We start from the raw sequence: 7,568 nt of genomic DNA, 5'->3' as shown, positions 1-7,568 counted from the left end.
ATGTATGGTGATTAACATAACATAATAAAAAAAAATCTAAAAAAAAAAACAAAATCAAAATATTGTTAACCAATCTTCAATAAAAAAAGCAAAGGCAATACAATGGAGCAAAGATAGTCTTTTCAACAAATAATGCTGGAGCAAGACATCCATATGCAAAAAAAAATTAATCTAGACACAGACATTACACCCTTCACTAAAAAATAATAATTTAATTTTAATATAGCTGACACACAACATTACATTAGTTTCACAAAATTTAACTTAAAGTTGATCACAGAGTTAAATGTAAAACACAAAACTATAAAATTCCTAGAAGATAACATAGGAGAAAACATAAATGACCTTGGGTATGGTGATAACTTTTCTGTCACAACATCATAGGCATAATCCATGAAAGAAAAAATGGACAGGCTAGACTTGATTAAAATTAAAAACTTTTGCTCTGTGAAAGACAATGTCAAGAGAATGAGAAGACAAACCACAGACTGAAAGAAAATATTTCCAAAAGAGACATCTAATAAAGCACTGCTATCCAAAATATACAAAGAACTCTGAAAACTCAACAATAAGAAAATATACAACCTAATTTAAAAATGAGCCTCAGGTCTTAACAGACACCTCACCAAAGAAGATAAGCAGATGGCAAGTAAGCATATGAAAAGATGCCCCACATCATATGTCATCAGGGAAATATAAATTTAAAAAACAATGAGATACCACTACACACCTATTAGAATGGCCAAAATCCAGAATACTGACACCAAATCCTGGTGAGGTTGTGGAGCAACAGGAATTCTCATTCATCACTAGTAGGAATGCAAAATGGTATGGTCGCTTTTTTTTAATATTTTAAAAGCCAGATATATTTTTTAAAAGATCATGCCTACAGTAAGTAAATTATGTAGTGATTGAACATCAAAAAAAAAAAAAAAAGTTGATGAACAAAGAGGCACATTCTAAGAGCTCAGGAGTAGAAAAATTAGAATTCTTTTTGGTTTGGTTCTAAGGTAGGAGAAAAGGGAAACAGGTATATTGAAATTATTTTTCAGGTGAGGGCTTCTGTTAGTTGAAGCAGTTAACACTGGCTTCTTTCTCCCTGGTCCAAAGCAGTCTTTTCTCTCATTGACTTCTGAGAATGTGTTTAATCTTCCACTGTGTAGAGGTGATACATCAGGCTACCCTCAGTGCTAAGATGGCTGGGATCACCCAGTTGGTCACCAGCTGGAATTAGAATCAACGGTAGTAATGAGAGTTTCCAAAGGCTTGGTTATCTTTGATCTTTCATCTGGATGAAGATCCCCAATGATATATGTTTTAGACAATTCTCTAGCATCTGTAGAGTGCCTGACCCTCAAAGTTTTCAGTAGCATCCCTCCAGCTTGTTGCCTCAACACTGCTTCCCCCCAACCCCCCAGGATATTCCTCCACAAACTTGGTCAAATTGTACACCTTGTGGTGCAGGATCAACCAGGTGCTCTTGCTGTGGTTGTGCTTCTGGATCTCTTCCAGGATGTAGTACTTGATGGTCTGGTCCCACTATTTGGCCATTTCTAAACACAGCAAGCCCTCAGGCCATGCAGACACTAACAAAGCTGGCAGAGCCTAGCTCACAGGTCTCAGATAGCTGGGCCTGGGACATTCCTGGTGCCTGAGCCCTACACCCAGAGCAGGGTGGCCCGCACTGCCCAAAATGATTTGGCCACTTTGGAAGACTGCCTGGCAGTTTCTTATAAAACTAAACATACTCTTACCATTGATCCAACAATTGCCCTTCTTGGTATTTACCCAAAGGAGATGAAAACTTATGTCCACACAAAAACCAAACATGGATGTTTATAGCAGCTTTATTTATATTTGCCAAAACTTGGAAGCAATCAAGATGTCCCTTCAGTAGGTGAATGGATAAGTAAACTGTGGTCCATCCAGAAAATTGAATATTATTCATCATTAAAAAGAAATTAAGCCTACCTTTTTTGTAGTTTTTTAAAAAACTAAAAGGGTTTTTAATGGAAAAATTTTAAGTGCAGATTACTAAGTGAAAGAAGCCAATATGAAAAGGCTACATACAATATGATTCCAATTATATGCCATTCTGGAAAAGGCAAAACTATGGACATAATTAAAAAAAAAAAATAGCAGTTACCAGGGGAAGTGGCAAGGAATGGATGAATAGGCAGAGCACAGAGGATTTTTAGGGCAGTGAAAATAATATGATATTGCTGAACACTACATCAGAAACTAATGATGTACTATATATTAGCTAACTGAACATAATAAAAAAATAAAAGAAAAAAGAAAAGAAAAAGAAAATAATATGATATTATAATGGTGGGTACATATGATTATACAGTTATCCATATCCATAGAGTGTATAATACTAAGAGTGAATAATAATGTAAAGTATGGAATATGGGTGATTATGATGTGTCAATGTAGGTTCACCAATTTAAAAAAAAAAGGAAAAGAAAATATAAGGTATCAAGCAAGGAAACTATATTCAATCTACCCAGTGTGCTGGACAGAGGTGGAGAGAAGTAGGTTTGGTACCAAAAATTGGATAAAGAGAGTTATAAGCAGGTACATAGGTTAGAGAACAAGTATTCTTATAGTTGGAATATTTCAACAATTTCATAATTTTTTTACTGTTATCCATGTTCCATGTCACAGAACAGGGGCCCCCCATGTTTTTTAATCATGACTTCTTTGGAATTTTGGAACATATACATGGTGAAATAAAGTTTTCTATTTAATTGATGTACTTTTCAGTTCTGGTTATTCATTTTACCCCATGTTCCTTCCTCTCACTCAAGCAGAATTTCTATTACTTCAGGGAAAGAATTTTATCACAGAAAATAATAAAAAGAAATGGAATCATAGCTTTGGAGTCTCAAAATAACTTTCTAAAACTCATAGAAAAATAGTTTTAACAGCAAAGGTTTTTTGACTTTCAAAAATGAAACTTTTGGATGTCAAAATCCAAAACTGTGATGGATTGGGACATAACATTCGTGATACAATAACAAACTTTGAAAAAATAAAAATCCTTAAAACACTAAATAAAGAATCTTTGGACAGAAGGAATAGGAAAATCAGAATTTGCCTAACCTTTACTTTTTCTGTCCATTACAAGACAGCATTTCCCTTCAAAGAGGCCTGTATCCTGACCCTATCTCAGGATGGTTTGAATAATGAATAAAGAATTTCAACAAAAAGCTAAAGATTATACAGAACTAGAAATTAAATGGAAATTCTAGAGATGGAAAGTAAAATAACTAAAAGAAAATAACACAAATATAATTTTAAAAATCAACAGAGGAATTAAATAGTATTGTGTGAGTATTCATAGCATTCTTACTTATAAGAAAAAATCTGGAACCAATACAAATATCCCTTGATTGATGAATGGACAAACAAAAGGTCGTATATCCACAGAAAGGACTATTATTCTACAATAAAAAGGAATTAAATACCAATACATGCTATAACACAGATAAACTTCAAAAACATGCTAAACCAGATGCACAAGACTTCATGTCATATGATTTCATTCATATTATAAAATATTATGAAAAGATAAATTTAAAGAAGTAAAAAGCAGATCAGTGGTTGTGACTGAAGGAGTTGAAATTGTGCTAAGTTGCAAATGAGGTTGAAAGAAATTTAAGGAAAAATCATTTGTGGTGTGCAGGATACAAAATCAATATACAGAAATCCATTGCATTTCTATACACTAATAATGAAGTAGCAGAAAGAGAAATTAAGAAAATAATCCCATTTAAAACTGCAGCAAAAATAATAAAATACCTAGAAATAAACTTAACCAAGGAAGTGAAAGACCTGTACTCTGAAAACTATATAACACCAATGAAAGAAATTGAAGGTGACACAAAAAAAATGGAAAAATATTCCAATGTCATGGATTGGAAGAACAAATATTGTTAAAATGTCTATAATACCCAAAGCAATCTAAACATTTAAAGCAATCCCTATCAATACCAACAGCATTTTTCACAGAACTAGAACAAATAATCTTAAAATTTGTATGAAGCCACAAAAGACCCTGAATAGCCAAAGTAATCTTGAAAAAGAAGAACAAAACTGGAGGTATTACATTCCCAGATTTTAAGATACAGTACAAAGCTGTAGTAATCAAAACGGTATGGTACCAGCACGAAAACAAACATATAGATCAATGAAACAGAATAGAAAGCCCAGAAATAAACCCCAATTACATGGTCAATTAATCTTCAATGAAGGAGACAAGAACATAAAATGAGAAAGAGACAGTCTCTTCAATAAATGGTGTTAGGAAAACTGGACAGCTACAAGCAAAAGAATGAAACTGGACCACTTTCCTACACCATACACAAAAACAAACTCAAAATGGATTAAGGACTTAAATGTTAGACCTAAAACCATAAAAATCTTAGAGGAGAGCACAGGCAGTAATTTCTCTGACATCAGCCATAGCAACATTTTTCTAGATATGTCTCCTGAGGTAAGGGAAACAAAAGCAAAAACAAACTAATGGGACTACATCAAAATCAAAAATTTCTGCACACGGAAGGAAACAATCAACAAAACTAAAATACAATCTACTGAATGGGAGAAGAAATTTGCAAATGACATATCCAATAAAGGGTTAGTATCCAAAATATATAAAGAACTTCTACAACTCAACACCAAAAAACAAAAATCCAGTTTTAAAAATGGGCAGGAGACATGAACAGACATTTCTCCAAAAAGACATAGCAATGACCAACAGACATATGAAAAGATGCTCAACATCATTCATCATCAGGGAAATACAAATCAAAACTTCAATGAGCTATTACTTCATACCTGCCAGAATGACTAAAATCAGTAACACAAAAAACAAGTGTTGGTGAGAGACCAACATCACAACAAGTGATGTGGAGAGAAAAAAGTACCCTCTTTACTTCTGGTGGGAATGCAAACTAGTGCAGCCAATGTGGAAAACAGTATGATGGTTCCTCAAAAAATTAAAAATAGAATTACCATAAGATCCAGTAATTCCACTACTGGGTATTCACAGAAGGAATATGAAAACACTAATTTGAAAAGATATATACACACTTATGTTTATATCAGCCTTATTTACAATAGCCAAATTATGGAAGCAGCCCAAGTGTCTGTTGATGGATGAATGGATAAACAAGATGTAGTATATGTATACAATGGAATATTGCTCAGCCATAAAAAAGAATGCAATCTTGCCATTTGTAACAACATGAATGGAGCTAGAAAGTATAATGGTAAGTGTAATAAGTCAGAGAAAGACGAATATCATATGATTTCACTCATATATGGTATTTAAGAAACAAAACAAATGAGCAAAGAAAAAAAGAGAAAGACAAAACAAGAAACAGACTCTTAACTATAGAGAACAAACGGATGGTTACTAGAGGGGAGGTGGGGGGGAATGGGTGAAATAGATGATGGGGATTAAGGATTACACTTGTGATGAGCATCAGGTGTTGTATGGAAGTGTTGAATCACTATATTGTACACCTGAAACTAATATAACACTGTATATTAACTATACTGGAATTAAAATTTAAAAGGAATAAATAAAAATAAATTGATGTTTACGCAACTCTATGAATTTACTGAAAATCATTTAAATGTGCATTGTTTTTCCTACACTAAGTCCTAATCTTAGTGAGCCTTTGCACCAAGCATTTCCTGTCTATTCTACTATTGCTCTAGTAAACTCCCTCTCCCACCGTAGCTAAAAGGCAATTTCAAATCATTTTGGAAGGCTCAATTTGCAAGTTAAAAAAAAAAGGTTTTTCCTTGAGACAGCCATTGCACTTTGATATGCAATAGGACTTTTCTTTTTTAAGATTTTATTTATTTATTTTGAGAGAGAGCGAGTTACCGGGGGGGGGGGGAGGCGGGAAGGGCAGAAGCAGAGGGAGAGCAAGAATCCCAAGCAGACTCAATGCCAAGGGCACAGCCCAACTCGGGGCTCAATACCGGGACACCAAGATCATGACCTAAGCAGAAATTAAGAGTCAGAGGCTCAACCCATAGCCACCCAGGCAGTCTTGCAGTAGGACATTCTTAACTGAGCCTGTTTTTATTTTAGTGATGTCTTACTACAAGCATGTGTTACCTTAATTCCTGCTAAACTCTAATTGTTTCATCTACCCTTGCTTTTGCAGTATTGGAGCTAATGTTAACACAATAAAAAGGCAAAGACTTACTATTATTATGAAAATTGTTTTGACCACACAGAACCTCCTGAAAGGGGCTCAGACCATGCTTGAAGAGTCACTTTATGGGAAGAAGAATGATAATAAGATTAAGTTTTATAATGAGTGTCTTCAACCAAATAGTTAAACTGGATTTTAAGAAAGAAAAATGAGAAAGCATTAAAGGTGGCATGATTTGGTAGGAAAAACAGATGGTGACCCCATTTTCAGAACCAACATGGGTGATAATTTGACCAAAGATTTCTTTTGTGTGATTTCTGAGAAAAGAGGCAAACCAGATATCAAAATATTAGAACCACCAAGACATTTAGCTAGTTTATTATAAAGCAGAACATTTGAAATCTCCGTAATTTTTTAAAGACACCTATATTCCATGGCCACAAAGAAAATCTTCAAAAAAAAAAAAAAAGGCAAAGCAATTCCTTGTTCTAAAAGGTCCTAAGCAACCTATATCCAATATTTTTCCTCTTCTAGCAAAAACAAAAAGAAATAAAGAAACACATAGTAAAATATTAGAGGAAAAAGAAGAAATGAAGAAATGCAAACAGTGCATAAAATGAAGAAACATTATCAACTTTTTCTGGAAGATTGTATATTTTGTATGGTACTTGCTACTAGACATGATTGCTATCCATCTCAATATTTACCTAATAAATTTAAAAATCAAATTTTCTGCCTGGTCTTAATATATTAATTGAGTACTGCCCATGCTAGGACCAGACACAGTAAGAAGCCAAGAAGTCTCAGTCCCTTCCCTAATAGAACATAGAGTCTAGTTCTCAGGAATAAGCCTTGATTTGAATCGCTATTTACAATATGACCTTAAATATAAGCTTGAGACTAAAGATCTCTTTGCCCAGAAGGTATAAACCTGTAAACTGCAACCAAATATAGCCCACAAACTTGTTTTGTTCTACCCATGTCATATTTTATTTTTAGTTAGTTTTAATATGATGGAACACCAAGTCCAGATTTATTACTACTCAGGAATAACTGAAAGATACGGCAAAATGGGTTTACATTTTCACATGACAACCTGCATGTAATTCACCCCAGGCCCTTACACTTCCTGTTCTTCCTATTAGTGACCCTTGTCCTTGCCCTTTTAAACCCACTGCTACTCCAGATCCCAATGTCAATTAACTGGAAAGCCAGAAAGTGGAAGATTTTTTCCCTCTTTTCTTATTTCCCAATGGCTGTTGACACCAAAGCAAAACAAACAACTGAGTCACCTTATACATATACACACATTTTTTCAGCTATAGAATGTTGCTATTGTGAGAACTAAAAATATATTTTTTAAATACAGTGATGTCATTAGGTATC

At 33.9% G+C, this 7,568-nt stretch overlaps 1 pseudogene; it reads right to left on the bottom strand.

Annotated features, from left to right (window-relative positions):
- Nucleotides 1-932: 932 nt before the first annotated feature.
- On the bottom strand, nt 933-1,551 carry LOC118549228 (cytochrome b5 pseudogene; annotated as a pseudogene).
- Between the last annotated feature and the right edge of the window lie 6,017 nt (nt 1,552-7,568).

The sequence above is a fragment of the Halichoerus grypus genome, chromosome 3 (genome assembly GCF_964656455.1).
Source record: "Halichoerus grypus chromosome 3, mHalGry1.hap1.1, whole genome shotgun sequence".
In the NCBI taxonomy this organism is placed as follows: Eukaryota; Metazoa; Chordata; class Mammalia; order Carnivora; family Phocidae; genus Halichoerus; species Halichoerus grypus.
This window is presented reverse-complemented; position numbering and strand designations above follow the sequence as displayed.